At 46.8% G+C, this 15,596-nt stretch overlaps 1 protein-coding gene across 1 annotated transcript in view; it reads left to right on the top strand.

The window, feature by feature from the left end:
• The first annotated feature begins 4,515 nt into the window (after positions 1-4,515).
• The window catches only part of TENM3 (teneurin transmembrane protein 3), a 721,265-nt gene continuing 710,184 nt past the window's right edge, over positions 4,516-15,596 (top strand). Inside the window, exon 1 of the mRNA XM_060246485.1 lies at positions 4,516-4,533. The gene's annotated coding sequence lies outside the window, so the exon portion shown is untranslated. The remainder of the gene's footprint in view (positions 4,534-15,596) is intronic.

The following is a 15,596-nucleotide window of genomic DNA, read 5'->3' as shown; positions in this document are numbered from 1 at the left end:
TCATTCATTAAAGATGTGGTCCAAGTCCATTAAAATAACTGGAAGATTTGCCATAAACTTTAGTGGGATTTGAATTGTACCCTGAAATAGTAAAAGTAGTATTTTTATGGGAAGACATGATTTCTGGTTAAAATGTTCTGAATTTTCATAATCTGCCCCAGAAAGAAACTGTAGGCAGCATTCCCCCTAAACTGAGTTAATATGAACTAGCTCACAGTGTTTTTAGCCTCCGGCTCACACTTTTTTGTCTTAGGTCAAGAAAAATGGCTCCAGAGCAAACTAATTTATGCAGTAGCTCACAGCTTTAATGCCAGTAGCTCATGAAGTAGAATTTTTGCTCACAATACTTCACAACTTTGAGGGAGTGCAGGTACTCACTATTCTGAGCAACTTTAGTGAAATGTGTCTGTTGTGATCTCAGTCCCAGTGAAGGGCAAGACTAGTCACTGTTTTGCCCTCCCTTGCACTTTCATTGCCACCACCTTCAGATAAAATCTAGCCCCTCCTCTCTTGTGGGTTGCTTGAGGCCAACTGCAAACATGAGTCACACTGCAGTATGCCAGTTAGCCAGGGGGGTTGGGGAAGGACTCATGCCAATTATTTCTGATTAAACAGCTTTATTTCTATAAGGCACAAACTCAGGGTACTATTACAAAGCACAGAATCTAGGTGCACCAAGCACAATAAAAACGACAATTACTAACTAATTATTTACAATCCATGATCTCTGGTCTTATTAGTTGCACTATGCCCCCATCCTTGGTTTACCTGCAACCCTCTTTCATATTCTCCTTCATGGCAAGCACACAGCAAAACACACACAAGCACTGGACTCCCAACAATTACCCAGATAAAGGAACATCTCCCCTTTTCAGACAACACTCCACATGTGCTCTAGGACCTTCAGCCTTGGGACTCAAGCCTGCCAGTCATGAACCTTCCAAACAACAGGTGTTTACACATCAAAGGGCTAGCATTCTTCCTTCTAGGTTGGAAAATGAGGCTTTCTATCCAGCAGAGTGTAACTTCTCTCCTTCTTCCCAGCCACAGATATGCCAGGTCCTTTTCCATAATGATAACTGTAACAGCATCTCTTACTCCTCACCTCTCATCTCATCACAGCATCCTGTTCTTAATTTTAAACAACAAAACGATGAGACTCAAATATGGTTTAGTGGCACTGGTTAGATATAGTAGGTGTGTTAGTCCCGTGAAAAATACAAAATTGGAAGTTCTGAGATTAAGCAGGTGATAACTGAGGAGAGGGCCTCCTTCTTGGCCCTGGCACCAGAATTCTGGAATTTTCTCCCCAGAGAGACTCTTCTGTTGCCATTTTCCATTCATAATTGAAGCCTTTTTTTCACTTTGGCATTCACTCAGTGATCCCTCATTCCTGTCCAATGTTTTAATTGTTGTTTTTATGGTTTTGTATATATTTTCTGGTTTTAGAAAGAAAAAGTGAGAAAAGTGGATCAGGTACAAAGGCATTGCAATAAAATATGCCTAAATTGAGGAATGTACTCATTGCTAATAATTCACACAAAAGCAAATCATGTATATCATTTATCTATTTATTTATCTGAAACATTTGTATGTTGCCTTTCCACACAATCAGGGTCCCTAACAGGCCCATAACTATAGTGGGACCCTCAGGGTCTCGACCCCATTACTTCAACACCAAGGCCAAGGATCCTGACCCCACTACTTTCCACCCTGAGTTTCAATTTTAAAATGTTATTTCTTGTGCTTATTGCTAGTTGCTATTTTGAAGAACCTGGCCCTGCTGCCCTCCAATCCAAACCCCAAACTATTTCTGGAAGCCCCATCATCCAATCCAACATTGTCTTCCAATCCAATGCCACTGCTGTGCTCTCTCTCACTGGCCATCTCCATCCGCGCCCTCCAATTCCTGGAATCACCATCCCTCAGATTTCCAAACTGACAAGGAAAGTGCAGCCAAACTCCAGACAGGACCTGGAGATGCACTGGAATTATTGTTTAATAATAGCTAATTTATGCATAGCTATGTGCCCCATTAAATGAAAAATCGTAGCTATGACCCTAGTCCCTAAGGTGATAAATATACAAAATGAAACATTTGAACAATTAAAAACAACATTTAAAAATATAAAATAACTCCATATAAACACATATGACTCAATATAAACACAAAAAATTATAAAATCTCAATATAAACACATACTGTGGAATAAGTAATCAACAAATAATTTTAATAGCTTTTAGTACAAGCCATAGAATTTTATCTAGATATATTTACCTCTGCAATTCCAAACAGATAGAAGGTGTAAGGAAAGGGGAGGGAGAGGTAGGAATATATGTGGGTAAGGAAGGAACAATGAAGTACGGAGATGAGGCTTCTCTTAGCGGGACTTAGAAGGAGAGGCAGCTGAGTTGGAGAGTGAGGCTAGCCAGGCTTGGGTGAAGGGGTGGTGGTTGAGGCATTCAGATAGTCATTAAAAAGTAGGGGAGTTGTCAGGTAGACAAAAAAAACGTTAATATGATTCCTAATCCTTTAGCACAAGCAGGAGTTCTGGAAGAGTGAGGAAATCTGGAAGAACAGAACTTTTTCCTGTGATGACAGAAGGACAGCCAAGGAATATGACTGGAGCTAAATGCTAGCCCAGAGTGGCTCTTTATATGTTATAAATTCATGCCCTTTTCTGATAGCAGTGGGAAAATTGAAACTCAGGATACTCTGACAAAGTTTAATAGGAAAGGAGATGAAGTTATTCTGCTTCATTAGGGATTTGATTAGGTTACTTTGTAGGCCTGTATTGTAATGGATGCGTTTGATGAAGAAGGAATACAAAGCTATTGTCCTGCAAACACTCTTGTGTTGTTTGGCCTGAGGGAGAGGAGATCCCAGAGAATCAAAGAACAAAGCTTTGACTGAGGTGTGTGACAGTTTCTCGGGGGAATTAATCCCTCTCATCAGGAGATGCACTTAATTAGTTGCACATAGGCCTCGTGATGATTTACTTCTTTGATACAAGATGGAGTCTCTCTATTCCCTTGACTGCACAGAACCCTGGGATCTTTGGGAGTTCCAGGAAGCTTGGTTCTCTGCAGAGAAGGTTCTGTACGTAATAGCTGCAAAGCAGAAAACTGGCTTTCAAGGGGTTTTTTGTGATTATTTATTGGACTTTCATCTCATCCTCCCCTGCACTGCAAGGCAGTTAAAACATCATTCCAATAATAAAACTACAGCAACGATTATAGCACACCAGATGGCACAGTTGGGGACTGCTCCCAGAAATTTCTGCATGTAGATGCTCCTATGATAGGGATGCCTATCATAGGTGGGGGGTGGGGATCTCTTGATTGGGGGGCTCCTGCCCACTGCCAGCCATCTCACCAGCAGGGTGGCCTACCCTTAAGATATTCTTGCAGGAGAGGGAGAGAGGCAGCCACCAGCTGCATGCCTAAACTCCAAGCAATGAATTCATGGCTGGAGTTCAGGCATGTGCTGCCCCACTTCTTGCAAACAGGATATAAAGGAACCCTTTAAATGCTATTTGAAATAAAGGAGCATGCCTGGAATTCAGCAGGGAATTTGCTGCTTGGAGCTCAGACACACACCCTCCCCCCCCTTCTTACAAACAGCATTTACAGGGCCCCGTTAAATGCTGTTTACCAGAAGGAGGGGCTGCTTGAACTCCAATGGCAAATTCACAGCTTGGAGTTCAGGCATGCAGGGCACCAGTCCCCAACATGATGACATCAGTTTTCTGTGACATCATCACATTGTGATATCCCCCCCCCCTCCAGGAACACCTCCCAAAGTCCCTCACAAGGCAGGAGGCAGAACCTGGCAACCATAGCCCAAGATGGACCAGTTTCTGGGCGATGAGCAAAGGTCATCAATATACCAGATGAAACAATCCGGACAGTGCAGCAGCTAATTAAAACCTGGCCACACCCAGAATGGGATCAGAGTCAGAATAATGTCTCTTTTTCACATTTTGGGGTATGTCTTATATGTACTTGGTGAAGCAAATATATTTGTTTTAATCTAAGCTTGTGAAAAATATTCTCTTACCTGGATCAGAGGCAATATAAGGCATGTGCTTATATATTTATATTAAAATGTTGATCAGGTACTCACATTAATGAAATGTTCCTTCCACATTTTTGATAGTAATAATAAATGGTCAGTGTATTCGATATACCCATAAAATATTTCTGACTAAATTGCATAATAAATATTTCTGACTAAATTTCATAATTGTTGAATAAGGTACAGCTATTTAAAGCTGACGGAAGACCAGTCTACATCATTTGTGAGTGCATTTTCATTGAAGAAAGATACATATATGATAAGTGTTAATAGAACAGGATGGTACTAATTGTGATACATATACACTTTTATTTTTGGGGTGGAAATCCAGAATCTCCTTGATAATGTCCTATTTTGTAATATGTGTGCCTTACATATTTTCAGATCAACTGTAGCCAACTGGAATATATTTTGTCAGCAGCAGAAAACACAGGAAGTGTTTGAAAGGACAAAAGGTAAGAAAAATATTGCATTCTGTAGTCATTTTAATGACTGATCAAATAAAACTGTAACCTTCTGCATGCCATTTTAGTTTATATTCATAATATTATATTGCTATTCTTTACTGATTTTATAGTCTGATCATTGCAATAATAGTATTGATAATAAATAATGATGTTTTATAGAACGTTCTTCAGATGCCTTCATATGGTGATGGTGCTTAAGATCATGGGATCAATAGAACTATGGACAAAGTTTGATGTTATTACTTAAATATTTGGATATCTTAAACTGCTGTAGCCTCTTGTCCAAAAACATCAAAGACTATGTGGAATGGAGACTGTAATAAGAAGGGGGGAAACTGGCTGAATCCAACTCAAGACTTCTGATCCTTAAAAATTCATCGCTACCAGCCAGCAGCCTCGCTGTAAGGCTGGAGGGACACCTTTGCCACTCGGGAAGGAAGAGGGGAGGACCTATTCGGCCCATATGGGCACATTTCTGTGGGGGTGGAGCTTGCTGCAATAACAGCAGCACCTTCCACCCACCCCGTTCAGACTCTGGCTGGCAGGATGTTAATGTGTTTTTTTGCCTCTCCTACATAGCATGTCAGTGGACTGAGGATTTGGCTATAGGGAGGTGCTGCTAAATAGGTTGGTCACTTTATCTATGGCAGGTTTTTCTGTGATTGATGATCATATGTGGCTAGGGGAGGACCAGAAAGCATCTCTTCTTGTGGGTTAGGAGTCTGGCAGGATCAGCCTTTGGGCTGGATGACCCAGGGTGGGAGAATGCAGATAGTCCTTTGGGACTTAGCTGGAATGTTCCTTCCATTGAGGCATGCGTCTGGTGACTGGACCTTCTGGCTTGCCTGCTTGCTGAGGCTGGCCTGGTGGAAGCTGCGGTGTACTGCTCTGGCCAGGGGCTGGATCGCTCACCCGTTGAATGGCAGGGGAGGTATCTGTTGAGACCCCTGGCCCTGACCAGGCTGCAGTTCTGGTTAGCCCTTGTCATTTATTACTTGATTTGAAATAAAGTGGCCCTTAGTTTCATCCAACTTCCTTGTGACTTTATTCCGATTTGGGTGGCAAAGGATGTATAGAATTTTTTGCTGTCAAAATAGTAACCAGCAGTATATTGAATTATCAACATGGACAAATCTGTGGATACTTAAATCTGGAGATGGGAATCATGACAGACAAGACCAATCTCTATGCAAATATGAAAAATGATTCAGGCTTACAGAAAAATATGAAACCTCTATTTTATGTATTATGTTTATGAGATATTTTAAATTTGTTGTGTTTAATTGGATGTTTTATCTATTGTTACTGCAATGTTTTAATGTTGTAAGCCGCCCTGAGCCCGCCTAGCGGGATAGGGTGGGGTATAAATCACAAATTAAATTTAATTTAATTTAAAATACATTGGGATCCTCCCCCCATTATACATTTAAGAAATTAATGCCTTCTCAGTGGCTGCTCAGTGGCTGTTGTGGCCATTGCTAGGATACCACAAAAGTATCACCAGCTGTCAAGCCTTGGTTTCTTTCAGTAAAAGACAGGGGAAAGACTATTTCAGGGCTCTTTTGACCTTTGAAGGAGAACTCAATGTGCATGGCAAAGCAGCAACAACTGCATGACTTGCTGCCATACAATCTCCATGTCTCACCAAGGCCCAGCTACTTGCTGCTGTTCAGTAGCCACCACTGCATGAAAGCCAGTGTAGTACAGTGATTCAACTTTTTGACTAGGACTTGGGAGACCCAAGTTTGGATCCCCACTCTGATCAGCTAATCTCATAGTATCCAATAAGAGGGCAGCAGGACAGCAGCCTGTAGTGTATGGCGTTCGTAGAACGCCTTCATTCCAGACAGCGCAACCATTTCGTTATAACGTACCGCGAAGAGCGCTGGTCATCCGCCAATCACAGCGAGTGGCGGGAAATATGGCTGGCCAGCATTGGACTGGCCAGCAGGGTGAATAGTTCCGGATCTGTATATATGCGGGACCCGGCCCGCGTGTTCTCTCTCTTACCTCGTGTTTGTACCATGCAATAAACTATGTTGCCCTATGCGCGTCTCTCAGACTGGTACATAACAGTGGCGACGAAGGTGGGATTTTAGTCCTTCAACAAGGGCTACGAAGGAGACGCCCGGGCAACTCGTCGTCCCATCGCTTCATCGCTGTATCGCTACTTCGCAACGACCGCCGCCATGACCAGTACCAGCGGGAACACCGGTCACATCGAAGCTTTCGACCACACGAAGCCCGAGGGATGGGAATCCTATTCGGAGAGAGTCGATTGCTACCTGAGGGCGAATCGAGTAACCGAGGACGGCATGAAGCGGGACGTGCTCCTGAGCGTCTGCGGGGCCGCCACCTTTGAGATCGCAAAGGGTCTCTCGGCGCCCGCCCGCCTCACGGAGAAAACGTACACGGAGGTCGTCCGCCTCCTCACGGGCCACTTCCTGCCGCAGCCGTCGCGGGTGGCCCGACGGTTCCTCTTCCACAAGAGGGACCAGGCCCAGGGAGAATCCGCTGCAGACTACCTGGCCGCCCTGCGCCAGATCGCCGGAAGCTGCAACTTCCCGAATTTGGAAGAGACCTTGGCCGACCGGTTCGCTTGGGGCCTCCGCGACGAGAGGCTCCAGCAAAAGCTCTTCGCAAAGGAAGAGCTCACGCTTCAGGGCGCCTTCAGCGAGGCCGTGGCCTTCGAGCGCGCCTCCCGGACGTTCTCCAGGGCCAAGTCGGAAGCTGTCCACCACGAGGAGCTGGACCCCCATCACCCGGACGAAGGAGAAGCGCTCCAGATGCACCGCGCGGCAAGACCAGCCTCCCGAGCCCCACAGCGGCCCCGGGCGAACGAAAGATCGAACCAACGCAACAACCAAGGAGCGAACTGCGCCAGTTGCGGCGACCCCCACGACCGGCGGGACTGCAAGTACAGGACCTGGGACTGCAGGAGCTGCGGGAAGACCGGTCACATAGCGCGGGCTTGCCGAGCCAAGCCCCACCGCCCGGGGCCAACCACGCACCACGAGGCCGCTGAGTTCCACTCCACGGCCTCCACCACGCTACAGGTACTGAACCTGCCCCTGGCCACCCCCAACAAGATTAAGGTGTCGGTCCGCATAGAGGGGGCCCCCTGCCTCATGGAGGTGGACTCGGGCTCCTCCATCTCCATAATTGCGGAGGAGACCCTGAGGCGGTTACACCCCGGCTACAAGAGACAGCTGCGGTCGGCCGACTTTGTACTGCGGGACTTCCAGAAAAACCCGGTCCAGATCGCGGGGTGGGCGAGGGTGAGCGTGGAGCGAGGGTCTTTCAGAGGCCCGCTAGATATCCTGGTAGTTAAGCGACCACTGGCGACCCTGTTGGGCCTCACATGGTTCGGCCCCTTAGGAATCAGAGTTGAGGTGTCACAAACGACCATGGCGGGGGGGTTCGGGGAGGTGTGCCGAGAATTCCCAGAGGTTTTTGACGGGTCGTTGGGTAGCTACAAGGGCCCGGCCATCTCCCTGCCGCTCGACCCCACGGTCAGACCAACCCGGCTTAAGGCAAGGAGAGTCCCCTTCGCCCTAAAACCTAAAATCGAGGCTGAGCTGGACCGCCTAGTAGCACAAGGGGTCCTAGAGCCGGTCGATTACGCCATGTGGGAAACCCCCATAGTGACTCCGGTCAAACCAAATGGGGACGTGAGGATTTGTGCCGACTACAAGTGCACAATCAACAAGGCGCTCCAGGATAACCCCTACCCAGTGCCGGTTGTCAGCCACGTCCTGGCCGCCCTTGCGGGGTCCAAAATTTTCAGGAAGCTGGACTTGGCACAAGCCTACCAGCAGCTTCCGGTGGACGCCAAAACGGCCGAGGCACAGACGATTGTGACCCATAGGGGGGCGTTCAAGGTGAACCGGCTACAGTTTGGGGTCAGCGTAGCTCCGGGGATCTTCCAGAGTATAATGGACGCTCTCCTCAAAGGGATCCCAGGAGTCCAGCCCTTTTTCGACGACGTTTTAATCGCCGCCCCGAACCCTGAGGAGTTCAGCAACCGTCTCAGGGAGGTGCTCCGTCGTTTCCAAACCGCTGGACTCAAGGTGAAGAGGGAGAAGTGTTTGCTGGGGGTACCGCGGGTGGAGTTCCTAGGATTCGCCGTGGACGCAGAGGGAATCCACCCGACCGAGGAGAAAACCAGGGCCATCGTACAAGCCCCAGCCCCCACGAGTAAAGCGGAGCTACAGAGCTTCCTGGGGGTGCTCAACTTTTATCACACGTTCATACCCCACAAAGCGGCCATCGCGGAACCCCTACACCGGTTACTGGACAAAAAAGCTCCTTGGGTGTGGGGGAAGAAGCAAGCCGCTGCGTTCCAGGCAGTGAAGGACGTCCTGGTCTCTAACGCGGTGCTTCACCACTTCGATGAGCGCCTTCCAGTCATTCTGGCATGCGATGCATCGCCGTACGGGGTGGGCGCCGTTCTGGGGCACCAACTATCGGACGGCCGGGAGGTACCGGTCGCCTACTATTCCCGCACCTTAACGTCAGCGGAGCGTAATTACGCTCAAATAGATAAGGAAGCCCTGGCGATCGTAGCGGGGGTTCACAAATTTAACGATTATTTGTATGGTCGCAAGTTCACGATAGCGACCGACCACAAGCCTCTCTTGGGTCTGCTAGCCCCCGACCGGCAAACCCCCCAAATCCTGTCTCAGAGGGTGTTGAGATGGAACCAATTCTTAAATTCATACACCTACACACTGGTACACAGGGCGGGCAAGGCAATGGGCCACGCCAATGCCCTCAGTCGTTTACCACTGCCGGACACGGGGCCCGACCCAGCACCAGCCCACCAGGTGATGTCAATAGAGGCACTCCCTGACCAGCCCATACACGCTGCCGAAGTGGCAAAGGCCACAGGGAAAGACAAAACCCTAGCGAGGGTGCTCGACTGGGTGGTGAGGGGGTGGCCAGAGAGGGACCTGGGGGGAGAGTTCAAACCGTACAAAATGAGGCGGGAGGAACTCGCGGCCCACAAGGGGTGCCTGCTATGGGGGAGCCGGGTGGTGGTCCCCCCTCCCCTTCAGAAAAGGGTCCTTGCATCACTACATGAAACGCACCCGGGCATGGTGAGGATGAAGGCCTTAGCCAGGAGCTATGTGTGGTGGCCGGGAATGGACGGAGAAATAGAGGACTGGGTCCGGAGATGCAGTGCGTGCCAGGAATCGCGGCCGGACCCACCCAGCGCCCCGGCCACAAGGTGGGAAACCACTAGGAAACCCTGGTCCAGGCTCCACATAGACTTCGCGGGGCCGTTCCAGGGGCAGATATTCCTTATAATCGTGGATGCATACACAAAATGGTTAGAGGTCCTCCCTGTAGCATCCACCTCCTCGGCAGCCGCCATCCGAGCCCTGCGCCGGGTCCTATGCACCCACGGCATCCCAGACACCCTGGTCTCGGACAACGGGGCCGCCTTCACCTCGGGAGAGTTCCAGGCTTTCCTTCAGAGGTACCTCATAAGGCACATCAGGTCGGCCCCCTTTCACCCCGCCACCAACGGCCAGGCCGAGCGGATGGTCCTCACTACCAAAGAGGCCCTGGGCAGGATCGTGCAGGGCGACTGGGATCACAGGCTGGCCGCATTCCTTTTTGACAACAGGGTCATCCCAAACCCAGCCACAGGGGTCAGTCCCGCTGAGCTCCTCATGGGGCGCAAGCTCACCACAAGGCTGGACAGGCTGCACCCCGACCGGGCTGCTGACACACGAGGGTCCCCCGAGGTCCGCGAGGCAGCCAGGGGGTTCTTTGCCGGGGATCCAGTGTTCGCCCGCAACTACGCCACGGGGCCCGAATGGGTGGCTGGGCGGGTGCTACGGGTCGTGGGCTCCCGTCACTATGAAGTATCCACTGAGGGGGGCCAGATCCTACGCCGGCACATCGACCAGATGCGGCGCAGGACCCTACCCGAAGCACCCACAGAAACAAGAGGGGCAGCCCAACCCGAGGAGCCTACCACAACCCCGCCGCCATCCATATCACTGCCGCCTCCTACAGAAGCCAACCAAGCCCCCGAACTCGCCCCGCAACCCTCGGATGCTCAGGCTCCCGAGGAGACGCCGGGGCCCGAAGTCATCACGACTCCGCAAGCCACCCCACGACGTTCGACTCGAGAGCGCCGGCCTCCCACCTACTTACAGGACTATGTTACTAACTGAGGGGGGAGGGGTGTAGTGTATGGCGTTCGTAGAACGCCTTCATTCCAGACAGCGCAACCATTTCGTTATAACGTACCATCGTTAAAGCGTTAGTCCGCTAAAGCCGCGGAGGCAAAGGTGACAACCCGATGCCTCCGCGAAGAGCGCTGGTCATCCGCCAATCACAGCGAGTGGCGGGAAATATGGCTGGCCAGCATTGGACTGGCCAGCAGGGTGAATAGTTCCGGATCTGTATATATGTGGGACCCGGCCCGCGTGTTCTCTCTCTTACCTCGTGTTTGTACCATGCAATAAACTATGTTGCCCTATGCGCGTCTCTCAGACTGGTACATAACACAGCCCATGACAAATATCTGTGTGGGAGAAGCAGAGAGAACTGCTTCATTAGTAGTACCTTGTAACCATTAAGGCCACAATCCAAATATGCTTATCTGGCTGTATATCTTATTGATATTGTGCAAAATTTCTTAGTAGATATGCTTTGAATTAGGGTGACATTGCAAATATACAGATGGTTTTGTTTGAGAAGGAAGATTATGTAGAATCGTAGAGTTGGAAGAGACCTCCAGGGTCGTTTAGTTCAGCTGCCTGCACAATGCAAGAAAAGTACCTGCCCCTGTCCTTCTCATGATCTGCCTAAATTCACTGAATCAGCATTGCTGTCAAATGGTCATCTAGCCGCTATTTTAAAATCTCCAAAGAAGGAGAGCCCACCACCTTGTGAGGAAATCTGTTCCACTGAGAAACTGTTCTATCAGGAAGTGCTTTCTAATGTTTAGCTGAAAACTTTTTTGATTTAATTTCAACTTGTTGGTTCTTGTCTGACCTGCTGGACCCACAGAAAAAAACTCCACACCATCCGCTTTATGACAGCCTTTCAAGTACTTGAAGATGGTGATCGTATCACTCAGTCATCTCCTCTCCTCTCCTCTATTTCAGCCTTTCCTCATAGGACTTGGTCTCTAAACCTCCTCAATATCTTTGTTTCCCTCCTCTGGACATGTTCCAGCTTGTCTATATACTTCTTAAATTGTGGTGCCCAAAACTGAACACAATACTCTATATGCAATACTTTCTGGTCCTGTGCTGTTCCCCAAACAACAGCTGCCTCTATCATACAACAACACAGTACAGTATAGCTGCAGTCTAAGCTAAAAAAAAAAACGGTCTCAACTGCACCCTCCCACTGGCTTGCATGTTCATTATTCTGCCTCTATATACATTATCAGTAATCAGGACTCCGATTCAGCAGGAGCTCACAGAAGCGCAGCTCCTGAACCTTTTTGAGGGTTCCCCCTCTTCCTCCCCACATGCCTTGTCTATTGAATAGTAGGTGCAACTTCATAACAATCCCTGGATTAGGAGAGCAGGCAGGTAGTCAGTCACCAGGGGCTTTGCCATGACCCCAAGCAGCCCTAATTAACCCCTGGAGAAGCCCGTGCCACCCTTTCTCCACTTCTTATGTGATTTTGGGTGACGGGTTGCTTGCTGGCCTTTTGACTGGGGGGGGGGTGGCCCAGGAGAGCCCCAGTCAAGTGAAGCCTACTTGAGCTGGCTGGATCTCTAGCCAGCCCAATTAGGCCTCACTTGCCCAGGGCTCGCCTTTCTTGCATGGGGTTGCTTTTAATTGGGGGGTTGCTTTATGCTAATGAGTTATGCTAATGAGCTCCACCACCTATTTTTCTACAAAACAACCCTTGTCAATAATAAACAGACTTGTTAATAACTTCATTTTCTGTCTTAACATAAAATCCAAAATGTGTAAGTGGACAGAGGGGCCCTTTCCCACAAACATGGGTATACACAAGAGTTGCCAAAGAAGATAATTGTGGTATAACTGTTGCATTCAGCTACATAATCACCAGAGTGTTTGTTAATAATCCTCTAAGGCAGTGACTCTTATTTTTCCCATTGAGAACTAAGGAAAAAAAGTGATAACATAAGCCTTCGTGGGGAAATGTGAGTAATTAATCAAAAACATGCTGCAGTTCTGAATGGAAAGTTTGGGATTTGGGGACATCCTGTATGCAGTACAAGTCTCCAGTATCATTCAGTATGCACCATGCAGCAAGACTTGCACCAGTTTTGAAAATGAGGAGTTTAATGATTTACCGTTACAGATTTTATCTTTAATCTCCCTTAGAAAGTTATTTGTGGGCTTACTCCAGTACCAGAACTGGACATCTAGGAATCAAGGTCTTATAGTTACCTGTGATTAATTTATATCTAACTAATATTTTAAATGACCAGATGTGTTATCCTTTCTTCTGTTACATATTTTGAGATGTGTTATCCTTTCTTCTGTTACGTTTCTTAAGTGAGCTGTGTACCTATAAATTGCAAGAAAGATACAAGAGGCAGTATTAATATGGTACTCTCCTTAGGGTAAATAATAATCTACATTGTAGAAGGGATTAAGTGTGGAACTCAATACTAATAGATTTTATTTTGCCTGATTTCAGACACCCTGTGCTGGGAACATAATCTTTTGTGTGGGCTTTTGCCATAAAATGTAGCTCTATATGAGATATAAAAGCAGTACTCTTCTACTGAAGTGTATTGTTGATGATATTCTTCCAGTTCCCTAACATTTGGTCTGCTCTGTATTTGTTCCTTCAGAAAAACCGCAATCTGTGTGAATACCACTATAATAAAGCATGTCAACCTTTAAGTATCCTCTGTTCAAACTTGTCTCTTGTCAGTTATTTGAAAATTGCTCTTTTCTTTCTGTGATTTTTTTTCAGGGTTAGCATTTAGACTTTAATAGCTAATGTATAGACATGAATGTTCTAGTGCTCCTGTGAGAAGTGTGTTGAAAGATAACTATTCATAACTGTCTGTGCTTTTGGGAAAGAGGAGGTTACTTGGATATTCCATTTCCCAACAAAACCAATGCAATCACATCTTTTCATAAAACTCAAGTGTAGAAAGTTAGCTTACATTGCCAGGAATAATGGCATAGCATTTTCCCTCTTGTTACAGCGTGCTGTTGTATGCTTTTCCTATGTATGCAGCAGGTCCATGTTACAATGGCAGCCATTGTTTGCATTGCTAGATTACACTAAGAACTAGCCATGTGGTCCTAAACAGAGTTATGCCCATTTACATTGATAGACTTCAATACATTTAGAATAGTATAACTGTTTAGGATTACACTGTATGTTTCTTAGCTATGATAATTTGGATCTGTGGCCACAAATATTTAGTTAAACGTCTCTGCCATACAGTCTGCAAAATGTAGCCTATGAGAGAGCTAAGCTTCCAGCAATCCTTAACTTCTTAGGGTTGGCAGAGGACAAGTAGTAGAGACACTGGAGCCAGGAATAATCTGACCGTGATTGTTGTCTGTCAGATGTATGGGTGCCCAGATTAAAATAATTTTCACTCATTGTTTTCCATAAATTCTCCCGTTATAGATGGGCTAGAGTTACTGTAGTTACTTTTTTTTAGTAGTAGTTAGGCAGACTTATAAGGCATGAGGTCAGATCCTTTTTGCCTTTTTCACTGGATCTCATCTAATCCCCTTCCTCAGTGTAGCCCCTGTTTCATGTAGCTGTGGTCCACATGTGTTTCATGTTCCGCAGGATAGCTATCTTGGTGGTAAAAAGAGGCCCATTCCTTACTTTTTCCAAGAAAAAAGTCATTAGACTCCAACTCATATTCCCAAATGCTGTCCACTCATATTTCCAAATTTAAGTGTTCTTTTTTGCTTGTAGCTCTGAAAAGCATAGCACTTTGGTAGCAAGCCTGTGGCAAGACAGACATCATCTTAAAAGAATAAAATATATACATCTATATAAAATATATTTAGTGAATTATCCTTTTTGTTTGTTTGTTTTGTTTTTGCCTGGATTTTTCTTGGCAAAAGAACAATGGCAGCACAATATATGGAATACAAAAATATCAAAAATATTGTGCAAGACACATACTCTTGAATAGTTTATAAAAAATTAAGTATATTGTATTGTGGCATATAATGTACAGCCTACAAAAGTAGGCATACATTCATACAATCAGAAATTAAAGCCAAACAAGAGTCTCAAATACAGTATTTCAGGGAGGACCCCTCACAGTCTCTTAATTTTCCAAATAGAGTACTAAGACTGTTGTTTAGTACTCTATAGAGTACTAAGTACTAAGATTGCTGTTTGGGATGAAACAGCTACCACATCAGTTAAGTGCTTCTGCCACTTCCACTAGTTGACATCTCCCAAACTACTTCCCCCTGATTTATCAGTCCTGTATAGAGTAGCAGCAACAAAGGGATGGAAGAACCTCCAAGATGGTTCCAGGCATACTGTCTTACAAATGAGAAGCAGAATATCTAGAAAAGCTTATCAGTATTTGAGCTACGTCATCCCTGTGTGCATATCTCTCAGTCTGGCCAAATAACTACGTGTGAGATTTATTCAATTTAACTGAGGCCAGTCCTTGTGGATATATGTAGAGCAATGTTCCCTGTAAACTGCAGAATCTTGTGAGCAAAAATTCTACTTTGTGATCTGCTGGCATTAAAGTTGTGAGCTACTACTTAAATTATTGTGCTCTGGGGTCCTCCTTCCTGAGCTAAAACAAAAATGTGTGAGCTAGAGGCTAAAAATCTGTGAGCTAGCTCATGCTAACTCAGCTTAGAGGGAACACTGATGTAGAGCCAGAATGTGCAGACTTCTGTTAATACATTCTTCATCCCAATGCAACCTGAGCTGGGATGTCAAACTGCCAGCAGCCTCACACTATCAAATACTGGATACAGTCAGAAGGGAGGCTTGGCATGGTCCCGGTGTGCCTCTAAGTGTGGCAGGTTAAAGTGCTGTGGGAGGGACTAGCCAGACAGCACACTATGTGACGGTCTGCCCGCATGCT

This window comes from Heteronotia binoei, chromosome 9 (assembly GCF_032191835.1).
Source record: "Heteronotia binoei isolate CCM8104 ecotype False Entrance Well chromosome 9, APGP_CSIRO_Hbin_v1, whole genome shotgun sequence".
Taxonomy (NCBI): Eukaryota; Metazoa; Chordata; class Lepidosauria; order Squamata; family Gekkonidae; genus Heteronotia; species Heteronotia binoei.
This window is presented reverse-complemented; position numbering and strand designations above follow the sequence as displayed.